This window comes from Haliotis rubra, unplaced genomic scaffold (genome assembly GCF_003918875.1).
Source record: "Haliotis rubra isolate DU_JTF1 unplaced genomic scaffold, ASM391887v1 Scf64, whole genome shotgun sequence".
NCBI lineage: Eukaryota > Metazoa > Mollusca > Gastropoda > Lepetellida > Haliotidae > Haliotis > Haliotis rubra.
Genome location: NW_025767346.1, coordinates 430211 through 447597, shown reverse-complemented (window position 1 = coordinate 447597; position 17387 = coordinate 430211). Strand labels below are relative to the sequence as shown.

At 39.1% G+C, this 17387-nt stretch overlaps 2 long non-coding RNA genes across 2 annotated transcripts; one reads left to right on the top strand and one right to left on the bottom strand.

The window, feature by feature from the left end:
* The first annotated feature begins 6101 nt into the window (after positions 1–6101).
* Positions 6102–8552, top strand: LOC124256852. The gene is made up of 4 exons (XR_006893119.1): positions 6102–6144; positions 6504–6631; positions 7141–7192; positions 8469–8552. It is a non-coding gene; the product is annotated as an uncharacterized LOC124256852 (long non-coding RNA).
* A 2147-nt stretch (positions 8553–10699) lies between these two features.
* On the bottom strand, positions 10700–13118 carry LOC124256846. The gene is made up of 3 exons (XR_006893117.1): positions 13042–13118; positions 11839–12027; positions 10700–11068 (listed from the first exon to the last, which is right to left on the bottom strand). It is a non-coding gene; the product is annotated as an uncharacterized LOC124256846 (long non-coding RNA).
* Between the last annotated feature and the right edge of the window lie 4269 nt (positions 13119–17387).

Below are 17387 nucleotides of genomic sequence, written 5' to 3'. Positions count from 1 at the left end.
CTGTGTTATACATAAAGCATTAATCCCCCTCCCTTATGGGTTACATAATGCTATAATGTCTACTGTGTGTTACATGAAGTATTAATCCGTAGTGTGGGTGGCATAAAGTCTTAATCTCTACTGTGTGTTACATGAAGTATTAATCCGTAGTGTGGGTTACATGAAGCAATAGTTTCCAATGTGTGTTACATGAAGCATTAATCCCCTTATTGGTTACGTAAAGTATTAATCTCTACCTTGTGTTACATGAAGCATTAATCCCCCTTATGGGTTACATGAAGCATTAATCTCCAATGTGTGTTACATGAAGCATTAGTCCCCGTTATTGGTTACATAAAGCACTAATCCTTACTGAAGTCTAATATGGTTGTGTCTCACATTAGCTTCAACGGTATGTTTCTGAACAGAACTTCTTAAACCGGTGCCACATTCATGTTCTCTGATTTTGCCTTAACCTGCAATTTGAGATTTGGGAGTTAACCTATGGTAAGCTTTTACAACAAAATACAATCTCCAAATACGTTTTGCTTTAACATAAAGTTATGATAAAGCATCATAATGTAAGAGGTTTCTCTGACTTGAAGAACCATTTTTTATCATGTCAATCTGCTAATCAAGGTATAGTATACTGCATTACAAACTGAACTAGTTACAGATATTCCTGTGCCATTATCAAGGGATATCTAATTTTGCAGAATAGTTAGAAGTTTAACAACCTTGACGTCACAATTCCACTGACGTGCTTGTCAACCAACTCTTGTTTTGTGGTTCCTTTGCATTAAGCTCAGTCCAAGTTTGCAGGATAATCCAAGTTCAAGAACTGGGACATTACATTGTAAAACAAACATTATCAATATTCAACGTAGTCAAGGTTCAACACACGAAACAGACAATCATAAAGATGGACATCTTGATGTCTGACAACACATCAAGAAATACAATGTGCAAGGGGCAAAGCATGGACACCTAGATATCGAGCTAGAAGATACAGAATATCGTAACACGTGACTACCAATAGGTGTGACAAAATCATCAAGCAACACATGCACATGTGAAGCTACACTTAATATATATGTGCAGAGTTCACAAAACTGGACGTGGTGATTGACACGCCATGTGGAAGAAGGCGTTCTACGGAATATGTAGGAGTATGCGAACTGAATAGAGGAAATATATTGCATTACACATCTAGCTAGAACTAATTGTTGGGACGACATACACAGGAACGGGAATATGCGAACAACACTTACGACATAGCACACCACAAGCAAGATGGCGTCTTGGTTTGGACGACATGGCCAAGAAGGTGTTCAACGGAATATGTGATATTAAACGGTCGAAATGTCAATACCTCGCAACCTGTGAAGTTGTACGCAATACACAAAAACGCAGCACGAAATTTAATGTTTAATAAAAGTGGTTGTGAGGACGTCATATTCCGGGTGATTTATGTTTTCGGAACACCGGACTCTGTGTTTACTTGTCTAACGTATATACAGTACATTTATCTTCGTCACCTTCAGACAGAGCACCTTGCTGGTGTATTTCGTCGTATTTCTATCGATTCCATTCTCGAATGTGCTATTATTGAAACCAAACAACCATTTGATTGTTTTCTGACTATTAACCAAAACAAATCAAACATATTTTTTAAATTCGCAATATTTTTAACACACCTGTTTCTGGAAATACTGAGTCCTCGTAACAACACGGGAATATTTTATTATTGATTATGCCAAGGAACATGAAAACTTGAATGTAGAAATGTCATTTACTCAATAGCACATATTGCCAAGACAAGTTGAAGATCTTAAAGCGGCTGTATGGTCTGTTGAGACGCCACGTCATGAGGGACAGGTCTCTATAAATGGTACTAGAAACTACCACAAGACAGTTCCATACGTGTTGCTGAAAAGGTATGTATGCATCTTTGTATTTTTACCAGCCAAGTTGTCTAAGTAATGTCTCTTTGGCATTCCAACCAATGTTTGACATGACAGAGATTTTGAGATATTACACCTTTGAGATTAACTTTGATTTTTCTCATTTGGGTCCTTGCGTGTTCCATATTCATTTAAAATTTTACGGCTGTGGAATCTCGAATAATTTGAGGCATTTACATATGTGAGGTGAGGTGAAATTGGGTTTAACGTCGCGCCGGAGAATATTTCGCTCATATGACGACGTGCATGCGTGTGTATGTGTATGTGCGGCTGCTTGTACTAGCCCAGTCTGAAGCTGGTTTTATAGTGCTAGCTCACTGAGATGCCAAGCCGAAGTGAAGCATGAATACCCCACTCAGACACATTATACTGACTCCGAGCTGACCAGTCCTTGTTGTACCCATTACATACATTGTACCCTGGCCGAGCGCCAGGCAGGGAGGGACCAACAAATACCATATTTTAACGTCTTTTTGTATGCCGTGGTCGGGGATCGAACCCGCGACCTTCCGCTCTCCAGGCGGACGCTCTAACCACTACACCACGGTGGCGGTCATTTACATATGTCTCTTCAACATCGACACAATGGTGTGGAAAGATGTTTTAAAGGCATGGAAACTATATTGTATCACAAATACTAGAGAAGCAGAGAACATCAATGAAATTTTATCCCAATCTTTATGGCTGCATACTCATTTCAAAAACTCAAATCACTGTATGAGACAATCAAGAATTTGTGTGATGAACATAGGTTTATATCCTTTGGAACTCTGAAGCTTAAATTTGATATAAGAGGTACACACTCAGATCTTGGATAGGTGATATATATGTAACGGGGATGGCTCTTATAACAACGACACAACTCCGTTGAGGCTGCAAGTTCCTTTTTTATTACTGTAGTTTGTATATAATAATACAAGTCTGAAACAATGTATATGAATATATAACATTCCATCACAACACCTATTTTATCACATTCATTCATTTCATTGCACATTGTTCAGATAATTAACAATCACAGCTCTACCACTGAACATACAAAAATAACTCAAAACAAATTGACATCACAAAATTAATGGTTCAGTTTCATATTAAGATCCTTATGATTTATGGAACACATTGGGCATCTTCAAAACAGTGAAACTTCAACGTGTCTTACCATCTATGGGACAACTTGCTTCAAAATGGCCACATGTTGTGAGGCACCAACAAAACACCAAGAACCTATAATATGTATGTTTTAATTAGCATGGAAATGCTAATTCTCACCAGCAAAGTAAACGTACAAACTGTTTGGACTCAAACATTAATCTGAATCAATGGTAAGTGAAATTATTGACACCAACAATTTCTAACCATAGGTCAAAATATACCTCCACCAAATGCATAAATTCAGTTACAATAAATACTGAATTAACCTTTCAACAATTAAACATATTTTTGTAGTTTATTCCTTTTATATAAAACCAAGTGTAACTAACCTATAATTCACCAAAGTCAAAATCCACCACCCATGACTTTCCATCCACCTTGCCAGGTTGGGAGAAAGACAGCAAGTGAACAAACTTCACACTTTCCAAATGCAACTAAATTCAACATCCAATCAAGATGCTGCACATCTTCAGCCAATAAAACCCAAGGACAAGACAGCAGACCTGACCTCATTAAGACTTGGCTAATTTGCATAGGAACTACTTTTGACCCATGACCCAGTGGTGGCTATAAATAAATCATGGACTTGTGAAAATGTAATCCTTTTCACTGACAATTGTATTATTGTTTAAGGTGTTATTAATTGATTCCAAACAGGAACATAAGACAAGACATACTAAAATAGATTGATTTTCCAGAACATTTTAATATTTGTATATTTTGTACTTGTTACATACTTGTATTTGTTACACACTTGTTTGTACTTGTTACATATATTTTACCTGAACCTTGGAAAATACTATAATGGAATAGGGATGCATAAACATCAATGACCTCGATATAAATTCTCTCCAACAGGATTTCATATCCCCCGAAAAAAGTTTATTCTGCCAAAAATGGGAAACATTATTTAATTGTATGGTTTCCGATTGGCATGTGATTTTGGATATTTGCAGAAAGAATTAAGAGATGTGAAACTGTTAGATTTTCACATCAAATTTCTACACGGAATTGTTTATACCAAAAAAAGAACTTTCTATAATGAATCTTGTTGACAATACAATGTGTTCTTTTGGTAATATTTCTAGTGAGACTTTAGGCCATGCATATTGGGAATGTGATGAATGCTTAAGGATATTGAAAGACATATTCACCACTGAAAAATTCATTTCACGATGAAATAATAATTTTGAAAGCTATTCAACCAAATGGTTTCCTCTCATCCCAGGATGTAATCCTGTATAACTATTTAACCAAAACATATTGTGATGATATTGATATTTAATCTATTATATCTCTGTTCAGCCCACAAGCTGGTATGTACAAATTTCTTCTGTATGCTTGTATTCAACTTAGTGGGTACAATAAAACAAACAAGCAAACAAACAAACAAACAAAAACAAAACAAAAAAATCTTCAGTAGCAAAGCAGACCGACAGTAAGATACACTTATCTAACCTCCCACGTAAATGTCGGTTTCTGATTGGCTGGACCAATCAATGTGAACTGCTTACAAGCAAGTAACATTTTTTCTATGTCGCCCGCTGGGAATGCCGAACTTTGGGAACTTGGTACTTCGTGTTAGTAATGTTTTGGTTGTTGATGTACCCTCTGTGTTTGTTTGTATGATATGCATATCGGGTGGTGTTACGGAAGTTAAACACACATGAATTACCTTCCCAATGTGACTTGGATGTGTATATAGTGATTGTCCTACGAGGCAGAGGCATATCGGGCAGTATGTTTCAAACTCGGCTGTAGTGATCTAAACGCAGACAGATATAATCGACATATATCGGAAACATCCAGGTGTTCATGAGGTCATTATAACGAAGACGTTATTCACAACCTTTCCAAATGATAGACTATCAAAATTATGTATTTTTATACTCAGGGATACAATGTTAAAACTACTTTATACAGTAACAACGCATTAAATAACTCAACTGATAGTAACATTCTCAACTCATTACACCAGTTTATTTAAAAAAGTAACCGCTTCCAGTGAGTATCACCACTACATATATAGTCAATGTACATCAAGTTATATAATTGGATATTCTGCTGCAGCTCATTTCGTTGCTTGACATAACCAACACCATAACGAACATATTCAATATTCAGATACAATGAATGGTGTTTTTTCTCAGTATTATTCTCATGTTGTTAAATTATTTTATTTATGTATCCAGCTGTCGGAATTATGTTTTGGAGCGGGGTTCAAAATAAGGCACTAAGCCTGTTCGCCCATCCAGGTTTCATTTTTTTCTGAAATAAAACTGTTTAAACAAAATATTAGGTGGTGTTTTTAGAAACTAAACACCCATGAAATACCCTCTAAATGTGACTTAGATGTATATATAGTAATTGAACGATGAGGCAGACTGACTGACTGACTGAGTTTAGTTTTACGCCGCTTTTAGCAATATTCCAGCAATATCACGACGGGGGACACCAGAAATGGGCTTAACACATTGTGCCCATGTGGGGAATCGAACCCGGGTCTTCGGCGTGACGAGCCAACGCTTTAACCACTAGACTACCCCACCGCCCCGGATGAGGCAGAGGGCATATCGGGTGGCGATTCGGAAGTTAAACACTTCAAACATATTTATTCATAAAGATATGAATGGATTGGCCAACAAGCTCCGAAGAGCATATTTGAAGGCCGCTCCCATAAACAAATACATGTACAAGTAAACACAGAAACAGATGACATATTATTGTTACAAGTCTTATTTATCAGCAATCAAGATAAGGATAATGCATGAATGTCTATTCGTTTGTTTGGCAGTCAATATCAAAGTATTTAAGAAACATCAAATCGATGTGACTTGGATGTGTACATTTAGTAACTGAACGATGAGGCAGAGGGCATATCGTGCCGTGCAAGAGGATTAATACGGATAAAATACACAACAGAGTTTAGATATTTGCATGTTAACTCTGTGTCAAGAGAGATTAGATTAGGTGGACTGTATAATGCTAATACACTATCAACGTAAAGCACACTCTACTGGGTATGCTACAAAGACTTAGATAACGACAGGTGAGTTCAAAAGTCAGATTAGTGATTTTATGGAAATCACTGTCTGTGCTAATCAGACTGGAACTGATAAGGTGCCCCTATTAGTGATTTGGAAATCATTAGATAAATAAATGCTTAGGCGGAGGAATTAGGACTGGATCATCTTTTTTTCTCCCCTCATAGACATACCTATGTCTCGAATACATCGATAAGTCGAATTTATTACTTGGTCCCCATCGATTCGACTCATCGGGATTTGACTGTATGTCCAAGAATAAGCATTGCACCAGGAAGGTATAGTCACAATACTGTTATTCACAGATGCAGAATAGACATACACTCCATATGTGTTTGACTTAACCACAATATTATCGTTTCAGAATTTGCTACGATGCTGCCGATCCGAGTGCAACTCCTTGTTGTTTTGTTGGGCCTCATCTGTGTTGCTGAACATGAGGTCAATGGACACGAACCGGTTCGTCCTGTCCTGGCGAAGGGAATGGTCCAGGTGAGTTTATATCCACACATGCATGTGTATATATTCATCTGCCTTACTAATCATGAGACCTTGCTCATCCTTCCATAATAACCTGTAGCATACATATTCTTCTTTCATTGTTGCTGACTTTATCACTACTGGACTACCAGTAGTCCGACATCCATTTTTGTGGAAGCTGCGATGGCTGAGTGAGTTAGATGGCTTACTCTGTGTCATGACGATTAGGTGACTCAACCCAAAAAGTTCTAGAATCTGTACTTTACTAAGAAAGTGTAGTCCCAAATTTAACATATGTCACATTGCAGTTTTTGTTAACTTCTTCGTATCTTTCGCTTCCTTCAACCGATTAATCTCCATGTCTGCATGTTTCTTCCATGCCAGATTGCCCTTACTTTTACCTCCCCAACTCTCTCGAGTCCATAAGTATCTCTTCTCTCAGTCCCACCAACTCTTACCATCCTTCTGCGTTCTCTTCTCTCTCTCTCCGCTCAAATTATCGCTATCCTAATGTGTTTCAGCCGTTGGTGATATTGATAGGTGCAAAAGATGCAAATCGTGGAAACCAGGCAGGTAAGAATAATGCAATTCATTACCTGCATGTTGTTTTCGGACATGTTGAGTGGTTGGTTTGTGTGTTGTTTTACGCTGCACTCAGCAATATTCCAGCTATATGGCGGCGGTCTGTACATGATCAAGTCTGGACCAGACAATCCAGTGATCAACATCATGAACTTCGATCTACACAATTGGGATACGAATCTTCGGGTTAGTCGCCTCTTACCACAAGCATGGGGAGAATCTTCATGGGGTCGTATGCCTTGTGGTTTACAGCATTTGTTCATCATGCCAGAGGTCCGTTTTCCCACACGGTCAACATGTGTGCTGTCCACTCCTGGCATCTCCGATATTCTATTGATGGAATGTTGCTAAAACGTCTTAAAACCCATCTCAGTCTCTATTGTATCATGTATGGGTTCAGCGCAGCTTTGAACCGCACAGTGTATTGCAGTTATAGCAGATGAACTTAGTGGGAAGAAAAGCCAAGAGTAATCCATGTCTCATAAATCATTGACATCGTCACTGCAACGTGTAAACAGACGCTTTACCTTTCTTGAATCAGAACACAAGGAAGTGATAGTCAAAAAGTGAGCCTGACCTAAGTTTCTTTCGGTTCATGAAACCACAAACGGCGATCAATTAGATTACAATAATAATGAGTAACAGAGAACGCGTTTCTATTTATCAAAACTGGGTCATTAAGGTAGCCAGGTGGTTACAGAGATCGTTCGTCACGCTGAAAGTCGTGATTGGAGTTTGGTCGTAACTTGGTCAGGAAACCCAACCAGTCTGTAGCTACCCACTGAAACATACGAACGGTTCTTCAAACATTGCAGACTGTTTAATTTACATTAGAGTTCACTGCAAGTTTATCGCTTCGACTGCAGCATTTTATCATAATTTTCTATTTTTAATATATGAGCAAATAAATCGAAATAAAAAAACATCATAAACTCGTAACAACGATTTATTAAAACACAAACTAACGAGAGGAACTAATTGAAGTGATAATAACGAATCATCCAGAAAATATATGAAATTCCGAGGTTTTTCTAATATACTTGATGTAACAAGGAAATAGTCAAACTTAGGAACATGTTATCAAAGTAACGACAAAGTAAATAATTGAAATTACAAGAATTCCGATGTAGATACAAGTAAATATATTGATTCTACCACATTGTCATTCTCAGTCTTCTGTACTATAAATACTAAGATGGAATATATTATTTAAGGCAGCCATATATATTCCTCGTTTTAACAATACTCAAAACAGCTCTCTTTTTAGGTTCACCAGAAACAAAGGAGTCCCACCTACCAGCTTAAAGTCTGTCAACCTGGCAAAGAAAGATGAATAAACACTGGAAATGAATGGTTATTGTGTATAGTTTGATTTCGTAATCTGTAAATGTGTTCTTTTTTACATACTCCGCACGCAGCCTATTTTCATGTTGTTGTACACGCTGATGGAGTGAGTGAGTGAGTTTAATTTTACGCCGCACTCAGCAATATTCCAGCTATATGGCGGCGGTCTGTAAATAATCGAGTCTGAACCGATGACATGTGTCAACCAAGTCAGCGAGCCTGACCACCCGATCCCGTTAGTCGCCGCTTACGACAAGCATGGGTTACTGAAGGCACATTCTAACCCGGGCCTTCACGGGTACACACTGATGGAGGAAATAGGAACATTATTGATTGTAATGCATAACAGCAGGGGTTCGTCTGATTCTGTCATAGTACGACTGGTCAGGCTCATCAGCTCAAGGCCATTGCGAATGGGACTTCTCCCATGAATTGACCGCCTCCGTGGTGTAGTGGTTAGAGCGTCCGCCCGGAGTGCGGAAGGTCGCGGGTTCGATCCCCGATCGCGTCATACCAAAACACGTTAAAATATGTTACTTGTTGGTCCCTGCCTGGCGCTCGCATTAATGGGTACAACAAGGACTGGTTGGCTCGGAGTCAATATAATGTGTCTGAGTGGGGTATTCATGCTTCACTGCGGCATGGTATCTCAGTGGGCTAGCACTATAAAACCAGCTTCAGTCTGGGCTAGTACAAGCAGCCTCACATACACATACACACGCATGCACGTCGTCATATGAGCGAAATATTCTCAAGCATGACGTTAAACCCAATTCCATCACCACCACTCTCCCATGAAGTACTGCCCAGATAAACCCACCAAGGACGGCTTGGAGCATGTGAAGACTCACCGACACTGAAGTCTTCAGCGTAACCTAGAGTGTCAGAAGCACTCTGCAGGGTTGCCATTCCTCTCAACACACTGCACATAAACTGGATAAAGTGGTTGTCCAGAGAGTCTTCCTTTGCCAAACTGATCTCTGACTCTTCTTCACAACACACTTAACATAACTCCGGGGAGAGGTCGATCAGAAAGCCTTCCCTGATAAATGAGCCTGTACTGTATCTGCACACCACGAGGGAGGAGTGCAGAGAAAGGGACAGCCAGGTGTTCGAGAAGCACGTTCACAGACAAAGTTATTTATCCATAAACCTGTGCTGTGCCGTCTCCATCCGTTCTCGAACACCTGGCTGTCCCTTTCTCTGCACTCCTCCTTCGTCACAAATAGTGAACTGTGTCAATATTGTAATGATAGATTGTTAAACAACTTTTTTATTTTTAGGACAAAATTTCTGCAAAAAACTCACAGAGTGGGTATGATGTTTTGATTATGATCAGCGTTTCATTGAGTATTTTATGTTTATTAGTTTTCGAGTTAGATTGCAATTCATCGGTCCGCTTTTGAGCCAAACGGACTGTACCAGCTATTAGCTCGCCATATCTCTTCTGATCATTAAGTGAGTTGGCGAACTACCTTGCTCCTTTACCATCTTATAGTTACTTATCATTAGCTGAAAAGGTCCTCTTTGATCACAGTGATCCATGATATAGAAGTGGAGTGTTAGTTAACTCATACTTCTGTACCCTGGGTGTCGTTGTACAAAGCGACCTTAGCACTAAGGTGATCGTTACTCCCACACCGTAACATTGATTTACTGGAGTCGTAGCGCTAAGGTGGTCGTAACTCCAATACCTCAACATAGACTTACAGCAGTCGTAGCGCTAAGGTGGCCGTAACTCCCACACCGTAACGTGGATTTACTGGAGTCGTAGCTCTAAGGTGGCCGTAACTCCCACACCGTAACATGGATTTACTGGAGTCGTAACGCTAAGTTGATCGTAACGCCAATGCCTTAACATAGATTTACTACAGTCGTAGCGCTAAGGTGGCCGTAACTCCCATACCTCAACATAGACTGACACACCTCAACATAGACTTACAGCAGTCGTAGCGTTAAGGTGGCCGTAACTGTGGAATCCTAGAAAATACATTGTCGCGCTTTGGTTAATTTTGACACTTTTGACTTGCTCTTGTGAGGGCGACCACTCTACAATGTCCCTTCTTGGATTCCAAAGAAAACCGTAACTGTGGTTCTTTATTCACCAAAGATCAGTGTTCGTGTTATATTCGTGTTATAACACACCCACACGTAGATTATTTTCAGTATATTGTCAGCCCATAAGAAACGAAAGAAATTTACATTGCGATTGAAAGTAGTAAGTGGTGCTTCATTCTTGAGCGTGTCGTATTCTGGATGCTGCAGATATGGCCTATATTGTAATGGGAGGCAATTTGATAGTACTTTATTGTCAGTATTGTTCAGACAGGACACGCATACTTAGGCTGAGAACAGCTGTCGAAGGTCACGGAGTCGTAAGATTTGTGGCACTCGGTGCCGTTGTTGATGCTGACTGAGAAGACGCCGTGACTGTCGCCCAGAAGGATGCACTCATACAGGTCGCCGGTACCGCCGAGGCTGGAGATGCTGTACCAGTTGCACAGGAGGGGAAACTCCACTGGTCTGTAGAGTAAGTGAGTGAGTGAGCGAGCTGGATGAATTAGTTAGGGAGGGAGGGAGGGAGGGGGGGGGGGAGCGAGCGAGCGGGTGGTGGGTGGATCAGTGAGTGAGTGAGTGTAGTTTTAACTCAGCAATATTCCAGCTATATGGCGGCGGTCTGCAAATAATCGAGTCTGGACCAGACAATCCAGTGATCAACAGCATGAACATCGATCTACGCAATTGGGAACCGATGACATGTGTCAACCCAGTCAGCGAGTCTGACCACCCGATCCCGTTAGTCGCCTCTTACGACAAGCATGGGTTACTGAAGATTAATTCTAACCCGGACCTTCACGGAAGAGTGAGTGATTGAGTGAGTGAGCATCGATCTACGATGTGACGATCTCAGGATTTAATGGCTCGGCTGCCCAAAATCCCAATGAGTTCAAACAGTTTACGCAAATTTTAGCATTTTTCAGCAGAAAACTGGAGAAGCAAGAAATAGGCTTCACACATTGTGTCCATTTCGGGAATGGAATAGAGGTCAGATGTGACCATCTAATGCATCGGCCACAAGGCTACCTAAATGTCCCAGAGTAAAATGATGTGACATATTTAGGGGGCGGTGAGGTAGTCCAGTGGGTTAAGCGTTCACTCAGAAGGCCAAAGACTCGGGTTCGCTTTTACGCTCCATGATATCGACACATACACTCCGTGATATCGTGACATACACTCTTCGAACAAAGGGGAACCTGAACAATCAATTTGGATAGGAACTTTTCAAAGGTTACCTGCTTTCCGCTCCAGTACTGGTCCACGGTGAGACTGGCGGGAACGCCCATGGTCATATAGGAGACGGTGGAGCCGGTCTGGGAACACCGCAAACCAAGGATCTTCAACTCAGAAACGGCCGTCACTGACGCCACAACCAGCAACATCACCGTCGTTGTCAGGAACAGCATGACGGTGGAGTTAATAATCTGCCAGTATGTAAATGAGATATAGTAGTTTTGGGGATAAGATGCGGGTGAGACGCGGTTGTGAGTTATTTCACCCCAGTCTTGGTAATGGTTCAAGTCTTGACCAGACAAACCAATTATCGATATTTTGAGCAACGCCCAAAGCGAAGGTGACGCTTATCTTGTTGTGATCACTGGATTGTCTGGTCCAGACTCGATTATTTACATTCCGCCACCATATAGCTGGAATATTGCTGAGTGCGGCGTAAAACTAAATTCACTCACTCACTCATTATCTGGTTGGGTAAGATGACAAGGTGTCAGTCATATCACTGAGTCTGACAGAAACATCTGCCAACGGGGATACGTATTTTGACATGGACTGTACTCCAGTGCTTGTGATACAATTTTGTAACAAGAGGATCTGTAATACTAGGATTTCGTTACATTCATTAAGCTTTCCTCCAATGCCTCACAAACACATATGCCGCCATGACTTACAACGTACTACATAACAACACAGTGACTGAGTGAGTGAGTTTAGTTTTACGCAGCTTTTAACAACATTCCTGCAACATCACGGCGGGGGACACCAGAAATGGTCTTCACACATTGTACCCATGTGGGGAATCGAACCAGGGTCTTTAACCACTAGGCTACCCCACCGCCCCTTATAACAACGCAGTATACATAATAGGTACCAACACGCCATTCCAAGACAATGGTAACATTTTGTGGCACAACAGGAAGGAATACAGTTACATAGGAGGTTATAAACGCGTTATGTTCATAAATAGCTTGCCAATTTGGACCAAAAGCATTTCAGTAATACACACAAACGAAGCTACCAGTGAACGAACATCTGGTTACAATGACAATCCCCCCCCCCCCCAGCTTATTTAATAGAATTTGTATTACCTACATTGAATTTCAAGTATATACAGGTTTTTCAGTAAACTGTTGAAGGTCAGCATTAACATATTTAGACCCTACACACCTCATAATATGATTCACAAATTACACGGAACAACTTACCTATCTCGCTGTGTGTCAAATCGACCAGATCCACCACCTACATGACGTATGTGTGATCCGTGTTTCTTATCAGGCACTTTTAGAAAGGTCATTTATTCTGAGCATGTTTATCAACATGTGTAAGTCTGTGTAGAGAAACCCGTGAAGGTCCGGGTTAGAATGAGCCTTCAGTGATCCATGCTTGTCGTAAGAGGCGACTAACGGGATCGGGTGGTCAGGCTCGCTGACTTTGTTCATACATGTCATCGGTTCCCAATTGCGCAGATTGATGATCATGATGTTGATCAATGGATTGTCTGGTCCAGACTCGATTATTATCAGACCGCCGCCATATAGCTAGAATGTTGCTGAGTGCGGCGTAAAACTCACTCACTCTGAGTCACTCACTGTGTAGGGAAAACGTTTTAATGTTTTACTAAAGCATGAAGGCAGGCTGTCGTTTCCAATTACACAAGAGTGGAATTCTTTGCCAATATGCATATGTACATTTAATCATTTAAGGTAAAACATACCCGTCAAGGTCCGGGTTGGAATGTGTAGACTGGCTGACTGAGTTTGTATTTACGCCGCTTTTAGCAATATTCCAGCAACATCACGGCGGGGGACACCAGAAATGGGCTTCACACATTGTGCCCATGTGGGGATTCGAACCCGGGTCTTCGGCGTGACGAGCCAACGCTTTAACCATAAGGCTACCCCACCGCCCTTGGAATGTGTAGAGAAAGTGTTTTAATGTCTGTAATTTGTCGTGAAGTAGATAGTATCCTGAAATATGCTCTGCCTGTTTTTCTAGTGTTAACTACCAATAATTCCTTTCATTATTCAATAATTTTGCTGATATACCAAATTAGTTACCGAATTTGATGTTTTACTGTTTTTAATTAGTGTTATGTATATTTCAACCATGTACCCAAATATCTTAAGGGCAAGAAGAAAAGATAAGGTGCTAGGAGATGTCTTTGTCTTAAACCTACTTCCGTACTGAAGCATGGAGCTGCGCAGGCTGTCATTTCCAATTACGCAGGAGTAAGATTTTTGCCAATATACATATGTACATTTAATCATTTAAAGTAAAACATACACGCGAATGTCCGGGTTAGAATATTGATCTTCAGTAACCCATGCTTTTCGTAAGAGGCGATTAACGGACAGAATCGGTTTATGCGATGAATTTTGTAAATCCTCGGCATATTCTACAAAGTCTCTAGTTTCAAAAGCAAAGCAATTCTTACAGATCAGTTTATTCAAAAATGGCAAGAAGATAAACGTTCCAGTTCTAAGGGACTTTATTATCAACATTTTAAAAACAAAACACTGGCTTTTGAAAAATATCTTTTATTTCCCAAATCTACATATACCGCAGTTATGAAATTTAGAACCTCAAATCTAAACTTTCCGATCGAAACCGGCAGATGGCAGAACATACCGAGAGAAGAAAGATTATTGTAAACTATGTAACTGTAATTTAGTTGGTGACGAATTCCATTATCTTTTTAAATGTACATCACTTAATTCTTTCAGGGAATCATTCATCCCCCAAAAATATCACAAATGGGCCAGTTTATCAACTCTTAACAAAGTCATGTAGCCTGTCAATTTTATACTTAGCAAATGTTTATCACTTTTTATCTCTCACTTGTATAAATTGTTACCTAAATAACTCATCATCATGACGCATGTTTATGTTAATGTACATTTGTAAATATTGTATATTCTTTGTTCTTGTACCACCGATGGTGGTTTTATGAGAATAAAGAAGTTCAAGTTGAAGTTGATGTTGATGTTGAAGTTGAAGTTGAAGTTGAAGTTGAAGTTGAAGTTGAAGTTGATGTTGATGTTGAAGTTGAAGTTGAAGTTGAAGTTGAAGTTGATGTTGAAGTTGAAGTTGAAGTTGAAGTTGAAGTTGATGTTGATGTTGATGTTGATGTTGAAGTTGAAGTTGAAGTTGATGTTGAACTTGGTGTTGAAGTTGAAGTTGATGTTGAAGTTGATGTCGAAGTTGAAGTCGATGTTGAAGTTGAAGTTGATGTTAAAGTTGAAGTTGAAGTTGAAGTTGATGTTGAAGTTGATGTTGATGTTGAAGTTGAAGTTGAAGTTGATGTTGAAGTTGAAGTTGAAGTCGATGTTGAAGTTGAAGTTGATGTTAAAATTGAAGTTGAAGTTGAAGTTGAAGTTGATGTTGAAGTTGATGTTGAAGTTGAAGTTGATGTTGATGTTGAAGTTGATGTTGATGTTGAAGTTGAAGTTGATGTTGAAGTTGATGTTGAAGTTGAAGTTGATGTTGAAGTTGAAGTTGATGTTAAAGTTGAAGTTGAAGTTGAAGTTGATGTTGATGTTGAAGTTGATGTTGAAGTTGAAGTTGATGTTGAAGTTGAAGTTGATGTTGAAGTTGAAGTTGAAGTTGAAGTTGATGTTGAAGTTGAAGTTGATGTTGAAGTTGAAGTTGAAGTTGATGTTGAAGTTGATGTTGAAGTTGATGTTGAAGTGGATGTCGAAGTTGAAGTTGATGTTGAAGTTGAAGTTGAAGTTGATGTTGAAGTTGAAGTTGATGTTGAAGTTAAAGTTGAATTTGAAGTTGAAATTGAAGTTGAAGTTGAAGTTGAAGTTGATGTTGAAGTTGAAGTTGATGTTGATGTTGATGTTGAAGTTGAAGTTGAAGCTGATGTTGAAGTTGATGTTGATGTTGAAGTTGATGTTGAAGTTGAAGTTGAAGTTGAAGTTGAAGTTGATGTTGAAGTTGAAGTTGAAGTTAATGTTGAAGTTGAAGTTGATGTTGATGTTGAAGTTGAAGTTGATGTTGAAGTTGAAGCTGATGTTGAAGTTGATGTTGATGTTCAAGTTGATGTTGAAGTTGAAGTTGATGTTGAAGTTAAAGTTGAATTTGAAGTTGAAATTGAAGTTGAAGTTGAAGTTGAAGTTGATGTTGAAGTTGAAGTTGAAGTTGAAGTTGATGTTGATGTTGAAGTTGAAGTTGATGTTGAAGTTGAAGCTGATGTTGAAGTTGATGTTGATGTTGAAGTTGATGTTGAAGTTGAAGTTGAAGTTGATGTTGAAGTTGAAGTTGATGTTGATGTTGAAGTTGAAGTTGAAGTTGAAGTTGTGTTGAAGATGATGTCGAAGTTGAAGTCGATGTTGAAGTTGAAGTTGATGTTGAAGTTGAAGTTGAAGTTGATGTTGAAGTTGATGTTGAAGTTGATGTCGAAGTTGAAGTCGATGTTCAAGTTGAAGTTGATGTTCAAGTTGAAGTTGATGTTGAAGTTGATGTTAAAGTTGATGTTGAAGTTGATGTTGAAGTTGATGTTGAAGTTGATCTTCAAGTTGATGTTGAAGTTGAAGTTGATGTTGAAGTTGAAGTTGAAGCTGACGTTGAAGTTGATGTTGATGTTGAAGTTGATGTTGAAGTTGATGTTGATGTTGAAGTTGAAGTTGAAGTTGAAGTTGATGTTGATGTTGAAGTTGAAGTTGAAGTTAAAGCTAAAGTTGAAGTTGAAGTTGATGTTGAAGTTGATGTTGAAGTTGAAGTTGATGTTGAAGTTGAAGTTGAAGTTGAAGTTGATGTTGAAGTTGAAGTTGAAGTTGATGTTGATGTTGAAGTTGATGTTGAAGTTGATGTCGAAGTTGAAGTCGATGTTGAAGTTGAAGTTGATGTTGAAGTTGAAGTTGATGTTGATGTTGAAGTTGATGTTAAAGTTGATGTTGAAGTTGATGTTGATGTTGAAGTTGATGTTGAAGTTGATGTTGAAGTTGAAGTTGATGTTGAAGTTGAAGTTGAAGTTGATGTTGAAGTTGAAGTTGATGTTGAAGTTGAAGTTGAAGTTGAAGTTGATGTTGAAGTTGATGTTGAAGTTGAAGTTGAAGTTGATGTTGAAGTTGAAGTTGAAATTGATGTTGAAGTTGAAGTTGATGTTGAAGTTTATGTTGATGTTGAAGTTGAAGTTGAAGTTGAAGTTGATGTTGAAGTTGAAGTTGATGTTGAAGTTGAAGTTGATGTTGAAGTTGAAGTTGAAGTTGAAGTTGATGTTGAAGTTGAAGTTGAAGTTGATGTTGAAGTTGATGTTGAAGTTGAAGTTGAAGTTGAAGTTGATGTTGAAGTTGATGTTGAAGTTGATGTTGAAGTGGATGTCGAAGTTGAAGTTGATGTTGAAGTTGAAGTTGAAGTTGATGTTGAAGTTGATGTTGAAGTTGAAGCCAGTTAATTTGAAGTTGAAATTGAAGTTGAAGTTGAAGCTGAAGTTGAAGTTGATGTTGAAGTTGAAGCTGAAGCTGATGTTGAAGCTGATGTGATGTTGAAGTTGATGCTGAAGCTGAAGTTGAAGCTGAAGTTGAAGCTGAAGTTGATGTTGAAG